The sequence below is a fragment of the Mytilus galloprovincialis genome, chromosome 11 (assembly GCF_965363235.1).
Source record: "Mytilus galloprovincialis chromosome 11, xbMytGall1.hap1.1, whole genome shotgun sequence".
In the NCBI taxonomy this organism is placed as follows: domain Eukaryota; kingdom Metazoa; phylum Mollusca; class Bivalvia; order Mytilida; family Mytilidae; genus Mytilus; species Mytilus galloprovincialis.
The window spans coordinates 35,720,262-35,743,331 of NC_134848.1; positions in this window are offsets into that span (position 1 = coordinate 35,720,262).

Consider the following 23,070-nt stretch of genomic DNA (forward strand, 5'->3'; position numbering starts at 1 on the left):
AAATGTGATTGTTGTGGGTACGAGACAAGGCAAAGTGCAAATAATCACCGGCATTATGAATCTGATCGGCATAGGCGTGTACAGAATTTTTCCACCGAAGTAAACTGTTAAAATAACAAGAATGATTTTTGCACGGATAGTGCTACTCAGGCTCAGCCCACTGGCAGTTTCGTAGATGATGCGACGGTAGACCACCAATCCAGTTAGGTCAAGATCATTACGATGAAGATTTAGAAGAAAATGAAGCTGAAGATGACGAGGATGAACAAGAGTATTACGAGGAACGAAGCCGCGACACCAGGACAAACACAATGGTTCCCCATTCGATTCCAAAACCCAATTTCTTCTCACTTCATTGTCCATTCGTTTTAGATGTGTTTTGTCATTTGATTTTGCCATGTGCTTAGGGACTTTCCGATTTGATTTTTTTGTTTTGTTTAGCATTTTAGTGATTTTACTTTTCTCCAGTTTTTATCACTTAAAGAATAGACCAAGCTAGGTTGTATGCATCTAAATTTGAAAGTGGCTTTACACCAACAGTAGAAGATTCATACACGGGAATATTAACCACTTATTTAACAAATCAATATGGCCATTTCACGAAATAAACAGCAATTCGTCCAGTGGAGTAATTTACAAGAAAATAATGGGACCAGCGTCTCAATGACATATTCGGTATAGACAGTTATTCTGACACCAAACTTACACAGTAAGGACAGAAAGAGACTTGTGTTTTCTTGTTTCGTGAGCAACGTACCAAATGGTGGGCATTTTTCATAGGAACAGGCCCTACTGTTGAAGCTGTTAATCATATAAGAGCGTTATATGGCATTTGTTTGCATTCAATGTTAGACATCAGAAGTACCAAAATGTGTTAAATAGATATTTTATGAAAAAAAACCTCATCAACAATTAATAAATTAATTCGAAAATGTTTAAATTTAGATAATTTCATTGATGAAGTTTTATTTCTAAACAACAAAAAAAAACAAATTGAGAGAAACAGTTCAAACAGTGTATCTTTTCATTTGAATTATTTTAATTTAAATTTACCCGGTGCAATTCATTTAAAGACTAGGGGATTTTGTAACATAACCTTTTTTTATATTTTATCAATTAGATATGAAGATTTCATTCCTTTGTCCATTGGACCATTGGAGAGAGGACTGTTCTGCAGTCAACACCAGATGTATTTTTAATGCAATTTCCATCATACTATATTTGTTTTATGTCTGTCTTGTTATATACACCATTGCTTGTTGGGCTGTTCAATATAGTTTTTATAAAAATTCTTCGACTGTTCAATATATTGTTTATATATATTCCGTTACTGTAACTCTTAATTTTAATGTTATGACTTTCGGCCTCATTTTATTTTCTCATAACCCTTTAAATAATCATGATTTTACGAAATGGTAAGAAAACACTCAACTCAAATCCCTCAAGGATATTCACGTGCTATAAAAACCTTATCCCAAATATAAATTCAACCGCCGTCAATCGAAATACCCCACCTAAATTTAGCAGTTTTTATAATTGTGTTAAATGCTGCTGCAGCCAGATTATTTAATAAAAATGCACGTAGATATCCACAAATATTTCCGTGCAATGCCAGAAAATGACAAACCTGTTCTAGATTGTCTTCTGATAATACTATTAGGTCAACAGTGAACGGGAGAGCTTTTTCGCTTTCCTTTCCCTGTGACATAACATGAATAAAGGGCTGCGCTTTAGCGCATAATACGCCCGTTGCTCTTTTAACTCGTCTTTTTTCCTTAAATGAATTTATATGATCAACTAGAAATATATATACAAATCAAAAGGGATGTTACATTAATATATTTACCAAAGTTTCATAAAATCCCCCTTTTTTAAGTATAAAAATTCATTACTTAAGAAAACGTAAAATCTAAAATTTATAAAAATGGAAAGGGAGCTTATGTCAATAGATATAAACAATTTATCAAAGTTGCATAAAATTTTGTGAAAGTGTTAGTTATTGTCCCAAAATTGGAAAATCCCCCTTTTTAAGCATAAAAATTCATAACACGGAAATGTAAAATCTGAAATTTATGAAAATTGAAAGGGAGCTTACATTGTACATCAATAGATATAAACAATTCACCAAAGTTTCATGGACATTGGTGAAAACCTTTTTGAGTTATTGTCCGAAGTGTTGAAAATCCCCCTTTTTTTATAAGTAAAGCCCCATAAATCCAAAACTTAAAATCTGAAATTTATAAATATTGAAAGGGAGCTTACATCAATAGATATAAACAATTCACCAAAGTTTCATGGACATTGGTGAAAGCCTTTTTGAGTTATTGTCCGAAGTGTTGAAAATCCCCCCTTTTTTATGAATAAAGCCCCATAAATCCAAAACTTAAAATCTGAAATTAAAAAAAAAACGAAAGGGAGCTTACGTCAATAGATACAAACAATTCAAGTTTCATGGAAATTGGTGAAAGTGTTTTTGAGTTATTGTCCGAAGTATGGACGACGGACGGACGGACGGACAACGGTATACCATAATACGTCCCGTCTAAAAGACGACGGGCGTATAAAAAATCAAAGTCTCATTTATCTGGTTACATGAACTAAGCCCAAGTGTGGTATACAATATGTAGGACAAACAGGACGGGAGTTTTTTTAAACGAACACAGGAACATCTATACCGCTTCCGAAAACAGTAATTCAAAAGCATAATTTATCAACATTTAGGTAAAAACAACCACAATATTAAATTTATTAGATTTCAACCGCTCGAAACGGTCCAGAAACAACAAGGGCAGTCGCATAAACAATTTAAAGATTCCCGTGAAATTATCGAACTGCCTTGGATTAAACGACTTCAAACAGCTTATCCCCTGGGTCTAAATGACAATATACTTGGACAAGGGAACATATCTACTACTTCCTCTATTGATATCATGAATATTATTGATAAAAAAACAACGAAATAATAGGTCTCATGGGAAACGTATCAGTCGAAATCAACGAGTTAAACATCGTGTAAATTATACACTTAATAATCTATCTATATTCAAAATTTTTGATAGGCATAAATTATTATGTAAACTGGGTCAAATACCCATTAGAAAATTACACGATATTTTCAAAGAGTGTGACACCATCTCATTCTTCAGCCCACTGTGTGGATATTCTCGTATAATTACAGAATTTTGCCACCATAGGCTGTTCCCACGTATCGACAAACCTGAAGATCATAAACGTCATTTTTTGAAAATTAAATATATTAGCAGAGGTATTGATTTTATCAACTTATCTAGTATATTTAATGACTCTACCGTTCAAAACTGTATACCTCCCTATTTTGATAATATAGAACCACCTATGATTTCATACTCATACAAAAAACCCAGCAGAAGTTTAATTTTTAATTATACGTCGGTTACATCAGACGTGAATATAGATAGTAATACTCCCTTAACTTGAAACTGTGAATCGTCGAAGTTTAGATATGTTCCCTATGGCCATGTTATTACAGGGGACCTCAATATCGTCCAGGACAGAGAGGTCAAAAACTTTTTGAAAAAAGGACCAACATATCGTCCTCCATCTAAAATAGATTGGAAAGAGTGTCGTTAAGTCACCAAACATGCTCTTTCCTCATTTTTTAAAAAATGGTGTAAACCAGAAAAATCTGATTAAAAATATCTTGATTCTTATTTAAATAAATGTATGAATGTGGTAGATAAGAGAATTTCACATTTTGAAAATAATTTAGAAGTAAATAATAGAGTACGTAATACACCTATTTCCAGAATAAGAAATAAACTTCAAATACTTTCAAAGCGGTTTGTGTTTGTACCGGCCGACAAAGCAGCCAACAAGGTGGCTGTGGTATGACGAAAATACTTCACGGACGTTCTTAAGAATGAAATTTTAAATACATCTACATTCAAGTCCATCCGCTTCACAGAGAGTCATATAGTAAACAAGCATATCACAACCACATCAAAGGTTAAGGCTTCTTCTGAACATGTAAGGTCCCTACTATGTATTGGCTACCTAAACTACACAAAAAACCATTTAAATATCGTTTCATCCCGGCCTCTAGTAAGTGTTCTACAACTAGTCTGTAAGTGCTCTTAACTAGTTCATTAACTACTATTAAAGAGCTTATCATAAACTATTGTAATAAAATATATGAACATAGTGGTATAAACCATTTTTGGAGTGACCCCCAAGGGTGACTGGGGAATAGAAATATGGTCACTTGGTCTTCTCCCGACCGGCAGTAAAACGCTTGCCGAAGTGGTGCGTCCGTTTGGCTGTGCGGGATGTATCAAGTTCGCAGTCACGTCCGGTCAGAAGGGGGACGTTAAATCCGATGCCTCGTGTAAAGAGAGTGCCACGCTCTTTGCACGTTAAGAACCCTTGCAACAACTTTTTGAGGGGTCCGTAGGTGGCCTGTTGCAAGGCAAAATTTCTGTTCCTATCCAATATACCCTCATTTTCCAGTGGCAGTCCAAATTTCCCCGACTATCATCCCAGATGGCCTCTATTGTATCAACCTACCTATTGTTTTTATTGTGAACTTGTTCTCGTCCTGAATATGCATGAAATATTTGCCACTGGACGTTAAGCAACCAACAATCAATCAATCAATCAATCATTTTTGGAGTGTAAAAAATTCTTTGGATGTTTTATATAAATTACGGGCTTTTGATGGTCATTTTGATTCTGTTAATTGCTTTGATTTTTCTACTCTTTACACTACACTTCCACACTATCTTATTAAACAAAAGTTTTCTCTTGCAATTCAACTTTGTATTTGTTTGGCTTTTTAGCTGTTTTGATCTGAGCGTCACTGATGAGTCTTATGTAGACGAAAAGCGCGTCTGGCGTATTAAATTATAACCCTGGTACTTTTGATAACTATTCCTATTTAATTAAATGGTCGTTTGGTAAAGCTGAATGTAGATATATTTGTTGCAACTCATTTGAAGCCTTCTCTAATGAGAAAGGTAAATATACTAGATATACTTACTGGAGGTGTGATGAGATGTTTGAAGCTGTTAATTTTCTCCTTGATAATATTTACGTACGTTTTGGAAACAAAGTTATCGTCAGGTTGTAGGTATCCCCATGGGCACTAATTGTGCTCCTTTAATAGCAGACTTGTTTTTTGTACTGTTACGAGTCACAGTTTAAGACTAAACTCAGTAAAGACCCGTCGAAATTGTATTTAATTGATAAATTCAACAACACTTACCGTTATCTTGATGATATATTTTCGTTAAATAATCAAGAATTTTCTCAATATACTGCTGAAATTTACCCCAAGAAACTTACTTTAACTAAATCAAATGAAGAAAAAGTATATCTCTCAGCATTACCAGCAGATGAGGAAATGTCTACGGACAAGACACTTGTACATAACAAGTATTAAATTCAATTATTTGTCTGCTTTTGAACTTAAATCTTATGTATAGGTAATGAAACTTATTTGTACACATTTTCAACATAAATATAATCACAATTAATTCTAACAAATTGATTTTTCTTCTGAAATTGTCTTGTCCGTAGACCTTACCGCAATGTATTTGTTTCCAATTTCCTTGAGTTCAGTCTGATTTGATAGATACAATTTAAAGTTATTTATTTCAGGAGAACACATTCAACTATGTCGAAATTGAGTTTTAATGATAGTTTGATTCTTTTAAATAGTCAGATTTATTTATTTCAGTTACATTGATTGATTGATTGATTGTTGGTTGCTTAACGTCCAGTGACAAATATTTCATGTATATTCAAGACGAGAACAAGTTCACAATAAATACAATAGGGAGGTTGTTGTAATAAAGGCCATCTAGGATGATGGTCGGGGAAATTTGGACTGCCACTGGAAAATGAGGGTATATCGGATAGGGACAGGAATTTTGCCTTGCAACAGGCCACCTACGGACCCCTCAAAAAGTTGTTGCAAGGGTTCTTAACGTGCAAAGAGCGTGGCACTCTCTTTACACGAGGCATCGGATTTAACGTTCCCCTTCTGACCGGACGTGACTGCGAACTTGATACATCCCGCACAGCCACCTACTTTCTCTCCCTCTAATATCGTCATTCAATTCAATTCAAATAACATATTTGATATACTGTTTTGTTATAATACATTGTTTAATCGTAATATTTTTCTTATTTATCAAAGAAATACTTTAAAATAAAGAAAATTTATGATAAATATATTGGAGTTTTTTTCTATGTAACAACATACTTGGTTGAACAGAACAATCACCTTTGGAACCACTACCAACATGGACCTAGGACAACAAACATCTAGATGGATGACACAGCAAGGTGAAGAAACATGTCACGCATGCACATCCAAACATCTTTGAACTAATTAAACATCTGAAACATGAGGAAGCCTTCAACGCCCTACCATGATTCAGTATGCAGCCGGTAGGAAGAGAGTGGCCCCAAAACAGAAGTATGTAGAAATCAACGACATATTAGACGAACTTGAGGTCAGACACTGCAACCAGGAAGTCACAACAGTAGAGTTTGGGGATGCAGCCTCCCAACTTCTACAAGTAGAACAGATTAATCACCTTTAATAGACTTGTATACAGTGATTGTCTAATGTTTATGCTACAAATTTTAAAACTATTAGGGGAAATTTGAGCGCCGACATTAGAGCCCATTTAAGAGCCGGATTAATCCGCTCACCTGTATTTTCGATAGCCCGTTTTAGCAAAAATTTATATAGGATAGACACTTTTTTGTACGGCTGAGCCACTCGAACAACCATCAAAAACACCATCTCCTTCTGTCAAATCAACTATTACTACTACTTGTACAGCTGACTTGGCATCATATCTCCCTTTTGATGTAGATGAAGTTAATGAGTATGAAGCTTCTTCACCAGAAATTGGCTCTCCTACAAGGCAGGTCATTGAAAGAGAGGTTGTAGCTATGGCAAAAGATGAGGAAGTGATGGAAAGCATCTTGCCACAGTTGTTAGGGCAGGATCCCCCTGGTAATGGTAGCAACCTGAATGTCAGACATGCCATTTCAACTACCAAACCAAAAACAGATGATGATTCTAGTCACAAATCATTTATTCAGGCCCTGTTTAACTTAAATAAAAGCCAACAAATTATTTTGCAAGAGTTGGGTTATTTGAACAAATCAGTTACAACTTTTCGTCGGACATTTCATTTTTGAGAGGGCAATTTAGACAACAGGAAATGATAATTAATGGGCAGCAGAGGTTTTAATCTTGGTACCTTTGATAACTATTACTGGACCGTCTCAACACAACTTATTACTTGAATAACAGAATAACAAGACCTAACGCCCGAACTACTCCATACATTAGACCCACTGTTAAGAGGGCACAAAAAGAAACTAATGAAGTCCGTAGTTGTTAAAGACAGTTTATATTAGGTTCAATAAGTTGCAATTTTATATTTTAGTAGAAATTTTACTAATCACAGAATCGTCTATGTCACTGGGAAGATCCAAGATAGATTCACCGCCCCAACTGTCTGATTTAACTGTTTCTGTTTTATTTGATTTCTTTTCAAGGGGCAGACTTTGTACATGTAGTAAAGAATAATTTATAAAAACATTTTCACACCCAGGTGTTCCAAATAATGAGATATAGCACCGAGTAAGTCGGAAGTCTGAAATGTATAAGCAATTAAAAGGTTAGTGTTGTAGTGAGCTAAGTCAACCTTGCAAGTAAAGAACTTCTCGATTTGAACGGGGAGCCACTTGATGATGAGTTTATTGACAAGTTGTTGCATTCGATTGGGTCGCAGAAATTATTCAGCATACAAAGAAAATCTTTCTAAAATTGAAAATTGCTCTGATTGGCTTATTTATTTTTCTTTTTTTTTAATCTATCATACCATTGGTTATCAATGTTAAAACCGGTAGTCATGTCTGACTTAAAAGTCGGTTTGATGACGGAAATTCACTGCTATATTGTAAATCGGAGTCTCTATATATTATAATAGTATATATATCATAGTATAGGCCTACATGCAGATAAACGCAAAAGTAATTGTCCTTTCCCCGTCCGAGAACTTATGAATGAAAATTATGTGTAAGTTAAAAGGAAGTATAATAGTAGTGGTTCTTGCGATATAAAAACCACGATATGGACAACGGTCTGATTGGCTTGTTTATTTTTCATTTTTGTTATCTATCATACGATTGGTTCTCAATGTTAAAACCGGAAGTCTGTGTGCCATGAAAGTCTGAATAGTCATAAGAATGGATGACAAATGCGACTATACATGGTAATGATGGTACCTATAGGACACAGAGGCATGGTGATTAATTTATTGTGGGAGGAAGAGAAGCGACACAAAATGAGGTCTTCTCGTTTAATAGTATAGATTTTGTTGTAACGGAGTTTATACTTTCGCTGAATAACCATTAAAACTTAAAAGAAAACAAAAATACAATAAAATCGTAAAATATTCTTCACCCATATGGTGTTCTACACATGTATCACTATTTGTGTCATTTCACATTTCAAGCGAAGTACATCGACAGAATTCAATTTCGTGTTTTAGGAAGGGTCTCTATTTTCTTGATCTCAGTTTCTTCAATTCAGTAACTGAAATGGTATATGCTTTTATCCTTTTTCCTGATGGGTTGGGAGGAGACAAGATAATACATAAAATGTTGTTCAGCTTTATACAAATAATGCCATCTTCCTTCACACTATAGTATACATATTATACTCGACTATGAAGTTTTGAGTCAACTAGTTTTATTTTGAAAATTTATATCCTCCGTAACGTTATTTAAACCCTCCATGACGGACAATTCAAGTGCTTACCAACATCAAACATATAAATCAATGTAAATTTTGGAATTAAATAACAAACAAGACATCATAATTCATCATTTCTCTTAGTAAATCCTTATTGAAGAAGAGTAAAGTCCTGTTAGACTTAAATTTCTATCCTCCGTAACGTAAATCAATGATGTCGTCTATGATTGACATCACCTTATGATATGTATTAGTGATTATTGATGAACTGATCTGGCATCCATAACAATGTACAAGAATTTCAATTGTAATGATCGTGTTCACATGCATGTATGTTTTTTTGGATGATATGAACTTGTGTTATAATGTCTGATGTCCATACGTTTACATTGTTCTGCTACAAGATTCAAAAGAAAGTTTCTGCCACGGTCCGAAACAAAAGATGTAGGACATCCATATCTACATATTTTTTTCTATATAAAGTTTTTCAGCTATTTCAGTACCTTCTTGTGATTTCAAAGGGTGACAGGTACCATGTGGAGCAGGATCTACTTACCCTTCCGGAGTACATGAGGTCACCCCCAGTTTTTGGTGGGGTTTGTGTTGCTCAGACTTTAGTTTTCTATGTTGTTTCTTGTGTACTTTAAAAAAAAAAAAGATTTGGTATGATCTATCAATTGAATTGGCAAAAATTAAGAACTGGCAAGAAAGAGCATAGCAGACAAAATTGAAACACATCTTCCAAATGTAATATTTGTGGAAAAGAATTTGGCCAAAACAGTTATTATAAAATTAACATGAGAACACATGCTCGGGAAGATCAATTGGACTGGTTTACTAAACGAGGGATCAATTGGCATGTTTCAGTCTCCCTCGTCAAACTAAAAAACAAACTGCAAACCTTAACTCATCTTCCGTACCAAGACATCCCAAGATGATCCAACAGCTGTACTGACTGACTTTTGTCATACAGAGGACCTGAAGACTTAAGTACCTGATTTAAAAAAAATCACATATTTGGTGACAATGTTAGATATTATAGAGTTCTGTGATTATTGACTCTTCAAAATGATGTTAGACCACAATTTGCCACTTACAACTTCAGTGAGTCATTGGAAAGATAATTTCAATCATAAAAGTATAATAACTACACTAGAAAAGTTTTGGGAAATATTCATTGCTTATCAAGTTAGAACTATGTATAAACATAAATCTCATGTAATATGCTCACAGCTCTTCGCGTGTCTAGACAACTTTTTTTTTAACAAATGACGTTTCCCACATCAGACGTGGATGACGTTGTAAGCCTGCACTGTACTAAACGTGAGTGTGTATTAGTGACAACCAAAAACACAGATAAAAATAATAATAATAAATTTAATTATTATATAAATAACATAGCAAAAATACAAAATGTAAAAAGTAAAATATAAGAGTAATAAATACACAGGTTCAGAGCAATGTTGTTGCTTGCTGGTGTATTATCTACATACGTAGATTGCTGCCTTTATATGGCCCGTTGTATCCTCCTTTCTCTTATGTGTGTAAGGATCACACGGTGGTGTGTGTCCTTTCCAACTAACCTCTTTAGGTAAGTTGGGCATTCCATCGTCGCCATAGTTAAGTCCGATTTCCCGGCACAATTGTTATAGTTTGTTTCTATGTCTCGAGGAACTGGTCAATAAAATTAATGTCATCTGGATCGGCTATTTTGACCGTACTGGAATCAACATTAACATCTAATATGAAGTCCAGAGAAGAATCAGTACTACTAGGAGTTATGTTGATTTCCTCTTTTGAAAGGTTTGGAGTGGTGTATTGTCCAGAACCCGATGGGATTTGTCCGTCTTGAACATACTTGCCACCGAAATTGTTAGGTTGCTCCCACTTCCTTTTATTTTCAAGATGAATCCGCCTGTCATGATTGAGCAGGCTATCTGCTCTTGTGAATTTTGCGTTACATTTATCGCAATCATATGTTTGTTGATTGTGAAGGTGTAAATGCCTTTTTAAACTGCTCTTGCTTGTGTAGTTTGCTTGACACACATCACAAATATATGAGCTGTTGGACATCGTGTTCCTGGAACAGAAACTGTATGGTAGTTTATAAGGACGTCGTTAGTTGACATTCCGGCGTTGGTGACATTTGAAGGATTGTAACGTCATAAGTAAATGATACTGACGCAAACAACATCCACGATATGTCTTTCGAAATCATCGAAGTCCTCTGGAACGATCCTAATGACCACACGTCAGACGTCCTTAGGAGTAAAACAGATGATTATTGGATGCTCCAACTCAGAGCCTTAAAACCCATTGGAATCAACAGTTTAGAGACTTCCAAATTTCAGTACACCACTCACTCTATTCTCTGGTTTATAATCATGAACTTGGGAATAATTAAGAACGCTGGAAAAAGATTTTAATCTCATATTTTTTTTTTAAATTATCTAACGCATATAAAAAGTATCGCAGAGCAGTTCCTAAGTGCTTATGTGAAGTCAAAAATTCTTACAGGATACGCTGAGTGCTTTGTCTCATTCTTTTCAATGCATAGAATTTGTACATTGTTGCAAGTTTGTGTGTCATATATGTTTTTTTCCTCATTTTGCGTTTGTCTTGCCACTTACAGTTAAACAGTCATCCATCCCTGAAACATATAAGGGAGCTACCATTTGATTTTTATGGGGGGCTAGGATGAAAAATTTGGTCCTGCATTTTTTTTTAGCTGTAATCTCTGTCCTGCTTTTTTATTTTTCACTCTAATCGGTCCTGCCTTTTTTTTTTTAGTTTATCCTGACCTTTTTTTTTACCTAAATTGTGGTCCTGACTTTTTTTTTTTGCAAGTGTCACATCCTGCCTTTTTTTTTTAACTCAAATACCCTGTCCTGCCTATTTTTTCAAATTTCATCCTAGCCCCCAGCCCCCCCCCCCCCCCCCCATAAAAATCAAATGGTAGCTCCCTAACCTATGATTTTTTCTTATAGTTTCAAAGTTCTACTACTTTGTTGGGAATAGACCAATTATATCGCTTGTGACAGAATCTAAAATCTTAAAATTTGTTGTAAAAGTTTTTTTTAAATCCTATACATAAGTCAGGTGACACGAATTGCAATAATTAGTAATATTGGAAAGTTGTTTACTAGAATATTAAATAATAGACTAGAAAAATATTTAGAAAAGCATGGCATTATATCCCAAGAACAAATTGGTTTCTCTAAAGGTAAAATGACTAGTGATCATCTTTTGGTCTTAAAAGCTTAATAGATAAACACACACAAAAAGGTTCGAAACCATTATACACATGTTTTGTTGACTTTAGAAAAGCTTTTGATACGGTTAATCATACAGGACTGTTTTATAAACTTAGTAAAATTGGAGTAGGAACTCATTTTTATAATATAATCAAAAGTATGTATTCTAATAACATACGATGTATAAAAACACGAAACATGTTAACTTCAGACTTTGGATCATATATTGGAGTAAGACAAGGAGAGAGCTCGGTTCCATCTTGAGGGTTGCCTTACTGGTTACGAACCTCGTGCCACCAATGTCCAGCACCACCCTACCAGCTTGAACATCGCTCCAAGCAGCCAATTTCACATCAGTCAACCTCTGGCCTGCCAGGAGATCCCAGACCACGAGGCGGACAGGCTCAGTGGCTGGATCAGCCTCTACCCTATCATATGTGGGCTTGGGGTGAGTTATTTTTTTATTGAAATATATCTTTCTACCTCACACGAAGAGGAGAGCTGAAACAAAATATAATACGGGACCAAAATCGGAATCCTTCCAGAGAATGAGCGTTTCCGTTTTTTTGTTTTGTTTTTATAAATCTTTGATACGTGTATCAACATTGGCGTTTCATACACCGTTCAATTTAATGTTAAAGTTTATATCTTTAATGAGAGCCAAGGCGTTACAAACAGCAATGTTTTAAACCGAGTACATCGGGAAAAATAGCGTTGTTTACCATGTTCTAAAAATGATTTCAGTTCCTTCAATATCATCACTATGTTCGATCTGAATGTCATGTAAACATTTCAGTTCTTCTTTCAATGACAATGCAGTCGGTGTCCGACTTGTTGATGGTACAAGTGGTGACAATATTTCTACGTAGTGCTTGTCAGGTTTAATCCGAAAACGGATCTGACAGCAAAGCTCTTCCTCTACCCATACTCGTGTACTGTGTTACTGATTTAGATTTGTTTTCTTTTCTTTATGAAAACCATGCTGGTGCCAACACGCCATTTTTATTGAATTAAAACAACCCTCGTCATGATTTTTGCTGTCCCCAAATTAAACATATTTGTTATAACTACCAGCACTTAACATATATACTGTACAGTATACTGTTTGTGTTACTAGTGTACTAAATGTGGCTCATATTTGCAGGATCGGGTGACTATTCTGACGTTATTGATGATGACACTATCCTTTGATTTGAGTAAATTGGACTATAGTGGGCATCATTTCGATGTCTGTTTTTTTTATCCACACACCCAGAGGGTAACTTACAGAGGGAGACGAAAATATAAACAAAGAATATCAGTGTGATGAAGATTCTATTAGTTCAGAGATGGAAGACAACCAGGAAAAATGATGGTATTATTATCATTAGAGATGATGAAGAATACACATAAAACAGAATGGAACACTTTATTGGGACGACACAAGAAGTAATGAATCATTTGGCTCAAGATGTTTTAGAACTAGAAATCGGATTGAAGAACGTGATCGTGCTGCTGAGCAGATGACCAAATGAGAAATAGGAAGACACATTTAGATGTCTACAAGTTAAAAACATGGCTTTCCGATCAAAATGAATTACGGGAATTTCATGAGATTCCTTCTCAGGATCTTGACCTCTTGCTAGCAAGATTTTTCATGACTGCCAAGAAGTGTGATGGAGAGGATTATGAACCAGACACATTAAAATCGATTCAAGGCAGCATAAATAGACATTTGACTGATAAACACTTGTTATATAGACCTAATCAGAGACAAGAAATTCAAGCACTCAAGAGATGTTCTAATGTCTTAAAGAAAATTACTTCGTCAGAAAGGAAAAAGAAATAAACCAAAAAAAGCTGAACCACTGACAAAGGAGGAAATTGATATACTGTAGGAGCAGACAAAATTAGAGTTCACAATTAAAATGATAAAAAGCAATTAAATAGACCACATGATGTTTTTCGCATTAAAATCCTGTTTTTTTATTTTACGCGTCTGTCTGATATAAAGTTTGTGCTCTCCATATATATCTACAATACTAACTACTGATTTAAGGTGTACCTTAACTTCTCGGCTCATAGAACGTGACACATACATGATCATGATGATACATGTATCTTCTTGTATTCAGCTATCCATTTTTTTACAAGTAACAATAACGTTACTATATATGTACGATGCATGCATATCCCTCATTGGCATTAAACAATGTACAAATATTTGTGCTGTAGTTTAAGCCCCCAAGGGTGACTAGGGAATAGAAATATGGTCAATTGGTCTTCTCCCGACTGGCAGTAAAACGCTTGCCGAAGTGGGGCGTCCGTTTTGCTGTGCGGAATGTATTAAGTTCGCAGTCACGTCCAGGCAGAATGGGGACGTTAAATCCGATGTCTCGTGTGAAGAGAGTGCCACGCTCTTTGCACGTTAAGAACAACCCTTACAACAACTCTTTGAGGGCCCATAGGTGGTCTGTTGTAAGGCAAAATCTGTCCCCATCCAATATACCCTCATTTTCCAGTGGCAGTCGAAATTTCCCCGACTATCATCCCTTATGACCGCTATTATGACAAGACCTACCTATTGTATTTATTGTGAACTTGTTCTCGTCCTGAATACGCATGAAATATTTCCCACTGGACGTTTAAGCAACCAACAATTAATCAATCATCTGGGCCCGGTTGTTCAACTGTCGTTAACTTAACGTAAGCGTTAAATTTAACGTGTCGTTAAATACTCTAACGTATCGTTACTTAACCCATGGTTAAAATGGTGTTGTTCAACTTGGTTTAACGCCGTCGTTAGTTAAAGATGACGTTAATTATTTAACTAAAGTTTAGAGATTATTCTCTTTACCCATAATGCATTGGTTTGTTACAAGAATACTTGTGAAAAGGGATGTACGTAAAAATTCAGTATAATTTTACTATGATAGTATTTACCTTTTTATGCTTCAGCACCACGTAGAAAGAAGACAACATTCGATCTGGTTGTCCAACTACTTGGCCCATCATCAGATGTGGATGACTGCATTAAGTACAGGGAATTGAAGCTAAAACACCCCGGTCATAAATCCTTCATATCAGCTTTTGATCAATCTTTCTCTAAGCTACAGATTGAGGTCAGCAAAAGGTATTTTGCCCTGAAAGATAAAACAGCAAAAGATGATGGACAGGAGAACAGGGAGAATCTGTTAGCCGACAAGGAGATTGCTCAAAAGCTGCTTGATCACTGGGGAGTGTACTACTTTTAATGTCCAGTGCACTACATAATAATTCTTAAAATGTTTAAATGTTGCATATAAAATAATATTACTAAATGCCATACCTACTTAAGTTTTAAAATAAAGAGATGTGGTATGATTGCCAATTGCTACAATGCAATGACTAAAAGGACATACATGTAGATGTAAGCAGCTATTGGTCACCATGGAGCACAAGAAATTCAAGAAAAGGTAATTTTCTAAATTCTACTTATCATACTGCCTGTTTTATAGCATTTGACTTTTGTTATTTCTCAAATTCTTAAAAACATCCAATGTAGGCACAATATATGTATCATAGCATGATTCAATTGGAATTTATATTTTAATAGATAGTGAGTGCCAATGAGACAACTCTCTCATCCAAGTCACAAATTGTAAAAGTATTTAAAGGTCAGTGATGTCTTCAACACAGAGCCTTTGCTCACACAAAACTGCAATCTATAAAGGGTCCAAAACATGATTTCAATGGTAAAACCCAACGGTCTTAAAATAACAAGAAAAACTTAAAAACCACATCAACAAACGACTACTACTTAACATCAGGTTCCTGATTGAGAACAGGTGCAAATACATGGGTTTAAGTTCAGATAAATTCCATATTTCTTTAGCATCTTGGCAGTTGTTTAACCGCAAGTGGCAAATATCACATGCATATTAGGACTAGAACATATTAATGTTATATGCTTTAATTTATACTCAATAACCACTACATTAATGCACATTTAATAGTGAATTGACCAATCATACAATTATATAGAGTACTTTAATATGTAAAATGGTGCACTGGATATGTTTTGTATGTGCACCCTTAGTGGCTTGGATCATAAGGCTATTTTCATACAGGCAACTTATATAAAAGGGGAAGGGGGCAGGTTGTTAAGAGCATACCCTGGTAACACTTTGAAACGGGGAATAATAACAAACTACTAAAATATGTGTGTTGAATCCTCAGAATAATTTCTACTGCAGATGTATCATGATAAGGGCTGGAAAGAGGCAAGGAATAAGGAAATGTGATATAATTGCAAATGACACAATTATTCTTGGTAGATTGACTGGAATGTAATTTCCCATTAATATTAGTATGATAAGAATAAGGTAATGTGATAGGATTGCAAATGACACAATTATTGTTCACAATACATGTATAGTCATAAAATCAGAATAGAATATAATTGTAGATTATTGTTTGGGAGGGCCTTTAACAATGAGCAAAACCTATACCAGGAAGCAAGATTCAAATCAAATCAGTAAATCTATTGCCCGATAAGTGCTATTTAAAGCAAAATATAAAAAAATTAGGCCGACAGCATCCCATGTAAACAACAAAGAGACAAAACAAATGGTAGTTTTAATGGCTGCTCTTCTATGTGAACATTAATCACAAACTGACCTTCGATAGGAGCATTTACTTAAACCATGTTGCAACTATATTCATTTTCAAAGCCTGCCCCTGTATTTTTAAATAGATCTTGTGGTTAATATGAAAGGATTTATGAAGGGGAACTCTTCAATGGACAGACATGGCTGTACTGTATTCATCTGTAGTATAAACTGTTTGAAATTAATATATTTTGTAATTAAGTCCAGGAGACTGCATACCTGTAAATCTGAAGAACAACCTATCAAGAATATAATATTGAGACTTATAAGTGTAAAGAATAGAAGTCATTAACATGTTTGATTTCAATATAGTTTCATACAATTGAAAGTTTGATTCAAATACAATTTTCAAATACATGTATTTTAGGTGTATAATGAGAATGTTAAATTCAAGTTTGGTTTAATAATAAGCATGGTTGGAATCTTTTTCCTAAATTCCTTTTTAAAACAGTGAATACAGCATCAGCCTCATTACCTGTACTTAAGTTACTGCCATGAGTACAACCAGAGATTCGTATACCAAGCTTCCAATAACATCAGGATGATACCGCTGTCAGGATATGACAAAAATTTACCTAATACATGTATGACTAATATACTTGATATGACAATGATCTACTCAATAATCCCAGGGGTGCAGAAATTCTCAGTTCAACCCATAGGACACATATATTCATGCAACAGGACAAGTATTTTTAAACAAGTTATAAGACAACATCTGAATTTAAGAGTCCTTCCTTTAACTATCAGATATGACTAGTATCCTATCGGTCAGTGTGGGATTCCGCGCTATACCATATATAGGAGAAGCTAGGTCATAGATAGGGTTCTGAAAGAATTTTGGGTCAGTGTGGGTTTTCTACGCTATACCCTTATTCAAATTCTTTGCTCAGAAGGAAATTTTGGAAGAGACACAAAGATTATGAAACACCTCATCAACCATGTATCTAGAATTTAGACAGAGACCCTTGTACATACTTGCTAGATGGATGCTGCATTAGACTTTCAGTACCAGACACCCCTGGGATACGACAACATAGTTTACCGAATATGACTTTTCTCTTGATTTGACAACAATTAATGGATATGACTTGACTCAATAATGTCAGAAAAGTGTTTTAACTTTTCATCTACGATTTCATAAATAATCTACTAAAATTTGATGTTTATAATCATTAAATACAGTTTAAAGATGTTAATGTTTTGTACACAGTTCTTGTGTGCATTAAAAATTTCTCCTTTTGAATAGTTAAGTTTAAAATATTATCATATAAACAAATAACGATCGAAAAAATAATAAAATAAATCAAAGGACCAAGTATTACAAAAAAGGCCAACAATAAAATCAGAATGACTGGCAATATAGCAAAAATTTATAAATGATTTTTTTAAATTGCAAATTATTTAGTTTATTTGTTTCAAAGAAGCCTGAAGGTGCAATAAAAACAGTCGTTTCAAAAAAGAAGTAATAAAAACAGTAGTTTCAGAGAAGATGTGAGTGGCATTTAAGGGTTTACTTGCTGTGTAAAAATTCTCAATGCTACATTTCATGCTTTATTTTGTCTTGCAATATTTCATCAGTCCAAGTCAAGCACTTTCAGGAACTTCGGATATTAAATCAAACTGATTTTTTTCTCTCCTCATATATAAAGTTTTATAAATACAATGTAGAGTAAATGATAAATATGAGAGTAAGTCATTTCTTTCTTATAAATTTAAATATAGGTCAATGTTTAAAAAATATCAATTATGTCTGCATGTAACCATATTCTTCAAATGATAGCAAGCAGATTAACTGCATTTAATTTGTTTAAAAAAACGTAAAAATAACAAGTACATTTTGTAATTGAAATCAGTATTGTTTCTTCAGACTAAAATAATAAAGGTTGGCTTCAAACATGGGAAAGTTATGTAATCATTTTGTTATAAAAATTACAATTAATACATATAGATAGAAATTTTAACTAATTTTTACACAGCCATTTTGATAAAAGTTAAAAGTATAAAATAAATTCTCTTGGACTGAATTTTGCAATGTGGTGGTGGGTGGGGAATGCAGCCAAGATATTTAAAATCTTGCCAGTCACAAGCCTGGAAGGAAGGTAGCTTCAATAGATATGGAAGTAACCTTCTGAATGCAGAGTGAACCACCATAAGAAATTGAGTGTTATTTTTCAGATTATATAATAAATTTGTAAATAAAAAGAAGATTCTGTCTATCATCTTCATTATAGTTTACTTTAATATATAAATTTCCTTTAAAATAAACTGAAATATATATTTATTTTATGATTCGATCTGTGATTCTTGAATATAATTTGAAACATGCTACTTTTAATGTAAAATTACACATGGTTTTCATTTTTAGCCATGGCGATGTCAGTTTATTTTAGATTTACGAGTTTGATTGTCCCTATGGTATCTTTGTCACTCTTTTCAAGCGCAGGTGATAAATGGCTCCATAAAGGTTATCATGGTTATAAAATATTAATCCCTGTGGAAACAAAAATATTCAAGAAATTAAAAAAAGGTAACTGTGTACGATAAAAATGTTGATTCAGTTTTGGATGTGTTGGAAGTCAATTTCAAAGATTTCATTGGTCAACCTAATAAAAAATGTTCAATAAAATTAAGAGATAACTGTATTGTATTTGAAGCTTTAAGGACGTCCATCAGTAGTTTTACTGTCGCAAATTTAGTTTACAGACAAGGAGATAGAGAATTTTACGCTTACTGTCATCCAATCAGAACCATTGATACAAAATAATTGCATTAGAATACAAATCCTCCTTAGGCTAGTACGTAATATAAGCTTTAAACAAACTACAAATGCAAGAAAACACAAAAAAGAGATGAATCCACAGTATATTATAATTTTGGAATTCTTTTGAACTTTCACTTCATGAAAACTCTCAGGCACTAAAATTTCAAATGTCCAATGCATGTTTTTACAGAAACAACCTTTACTTCTCATGCTTGTAATAATATTGTTATAAATGGGTATTGATAATAATCTTAAAGAAACAACACATTTTGTATTTCTAAATTTTATTGGGATCAATATCTGAAAACCTGAAAAATAATGGTCTTAGATGATTTTCATACACTAAGACAACTTTGGCAATCTCAATTTGGGGAGATCAAATTGCATATGTTTATAATAAGTACCAATTTTATCAGATAACATAACATTTAACATAACGTCTATCAACTTATCAAGTTGACATAGCGGTAAAATTCAACTGTCAGTGAACAAGCACTTCGATCACGATTTTCACGGGTCTACATTAAATTCAAACTTTCAGGGGATAATGGGTTTGTAAAACATGTTTGTTGTTGTTACCTATTAATTCAGTCTCAGTGTTATTTGACACATCTTTTGGGTAGTTTTCCCTTAAATTCCATCGTGGCGAGTGCTTGTTTACATATATTGGAAGTTGCCATTCCAACGAATGGTCACTTCCGGGTAACGGTACTTCTTTATAAAGTTATAATAATACATAAAAGTATTATTAAGATATGATTAAATTACTTGCTGGCCTTCCTTTTATTGTGTAGGATATTTAATAATAAGATATAATTACGTTAAGTACGTTTTTGTGTAGCGCCGTTAAGGAACTATTTTGTGATTTCAATGACGTCATATAGTAACGTAGGTGATAAGGCTACGAGTATGGAATTTTAAGGTTTATATTTATTATGTCACTTATTTATTGGAATTAAAGGCAAACTTTCGCGATTTTATGTATTTATAACGACATTTCGGTACATGAGCCAGAGTTTTCTTTAGTATTTCAAAGTTATAGTAGATTTTCAGTTCTGTGAGTCGCGGATGTATTTCACCGTCAAGTATAAATACGGCGTCGCACTAGCACTTTGGCATATCGTATCTGGCTATCAAGCAGAGCAGTACAATAATCCAAACAACCCTTAAAGTCAAGCAAGCTATTTAGGTACAGGATGCATTTCGATATACAGCTATTTTACCTTAAGCTATGCGATAGCATTTCAAGCCTATATTTATCTTTTTACATCTTTTGGAATATTGAACTAAAAGCTCACATAAGGACGTCGTAGGAACCAAATACCGTATTTATAAATATTCCCGCTTAAGCAGGTCTTCAACAGGAAGTGGCTTCATATTTAGACAAGATGCGGAACCAGTTCAATATTTACAATTTCTAATAGCAGTTTTTGGCAAATTATACAAATTATTAAAGATGTAAAGATACGATGTCCCACCACGTTGACAACTTTCTTATATCGTAGTTTAATGAAATACGTATATTTCATTCTCTCATTATTGTATTGATAGGATAAAGTCTTGTAAATCTGTATTTATAAGTTATATCTGGGGTTCGGAAGGCCAGCATCTTACTATTACAATTTATGGTTATACTATGTTATTGCTGATATTTGCATGCGTTATTTATTGAGATATATATGATATATGCATACTGGACAAGAATAAAAGTCATTCTTTTACGCTGGATTCATCATTTTATATATGATTATGCTGGAGTCAACAAACTACACTCAAAACAAGACAAAGTAACGGAACACTATCAATAAGCAATCATACGGAATTAAAAGTACACTCGACCCCTACTCGCCCGCCTGTAACAATATTATGAAAAAAATTCAAAATAAAATTCAGGAGATTTGGTATAATTGCCAATGAGAAAAATTATCCAAAAGAATCCAATTGACATTGATTAAATCAATTCTAGGTAAATATATACAACCTTTAACAATGAGCTGAAACCATACTATGTAGTAAGAGGGCTCATATTATCGACAAGTCAAATCAAAACTTTACTCATCCGTATTAAATTGTAATTAGTGATATTTGTATAATTTATACATATAAAATCAGAAGATGTGCCAATTATCAGGAAAAAAAAATTCAGAGAGAAGATCACAGTTTAACTAATATGTCACAGTGTGGCCTTCAACATTGAGAAAAACCCATACGGGAGGAATAGGACCTTTATTGGGACTCCAGGATCAGGTGTAACCACATAGACAAATGACAACCACTGAATTACCATGATTACAGGCTCCGGACTTGCAACAGGCACATACATAACTAAGCTACATGTGTGAAAGGCATGAAACATGTGAAATGACATAACAAATGTAAAGCAATTTAATTAAAAAAAATATATATAAAATGACCATACAGCATAGATAAAGGAGATAAAAATCCAACAAAATATTCAACGGACATCTAGAGGGAGATTTTGCTACATTTTTACTGCAAACTGATACCAGAAATAACAAGGTTGGCAAAAAAATGGTCAATTGACCATGCCAGTGGTAAATACCAGTAATTACCGGGAAATACTGGCAAATACTGGGAAAAACCGGCAAATACTGGTCGATTGAAATTTTGAGTGGTCATTACTATATAAACTATTCTTTACCTGGTCAATTATAATTACTATCAATAATTAAATATAGAAAGTGTTCAAATCATTTTTAATGCTTTCAATTCCATTTCTATTGTAAATTCAAACAGGGATCTATATTGATCAATGTGTAGTAAAAGATAAAAACGTTTTGCCCCTGCTTCGAAATTTCTATTTCCAGCATGAAGAAGGTTTTGTCACACAGTTAAATAGACAGGAAATAATTTATTGTTTAAGGGAGTCTTCAAATATCACTGTTATTACTTTCAACCCATGTACTGTCAACTTTTATTGGGGGCTGTTGTTTTAGTAATTAATTTTTCACACCTAGCAATGCCAGGTGATAGGTAAAAAGACACATGTAACTTCATTTACCTGTAGTTTTATTTACTTTTAATTTTAGTTACCTGTAAAATCATACATTTTGGAAAAAAAAATATAGTGATGTATAAATGTTGAAATAAAATGCAAATTTTTATATATATCTTAAGTATACAATATAAGTACAATGTATATTAAACTTTTTATCAAGTTATTACTTCAATCAATAGTAAAAACAACCATGATAATTTCAAATGACCAGTATTTGCCAGTATTGACCACTTGGGGAGTATTGTTCGGGGCGGTAAATACCACTGGTAAATACCGGGTGTGGTAAAAACAAAACCATAACTTGTACCAAGCTATTATACTAAAATAAGTCCTAGTCCAAGTAATTATGACGTCTGGAAAGGCTATTTTAATTCTTATCTTCGACGCTAGGAAGGTGTCCCAGAAAAAAATTAAAATATCCTTGCCAGACGTCATAATTATTTAAACTAAATGAAATATAAGGCCCAGACAAAACAAAACATAAACAAATTCAAACAAAACACTGACAGCCTAATTTATCAACACGACTACAAAAGAACAGATATGATATTCGCATACTGACTTCAGATGCACATACAGAATAAGGTAGGGTTTTGTCTAGGCATGGTTAAATATGTTATTAGAAAATGAGGGGGGGGGGGTTAAAT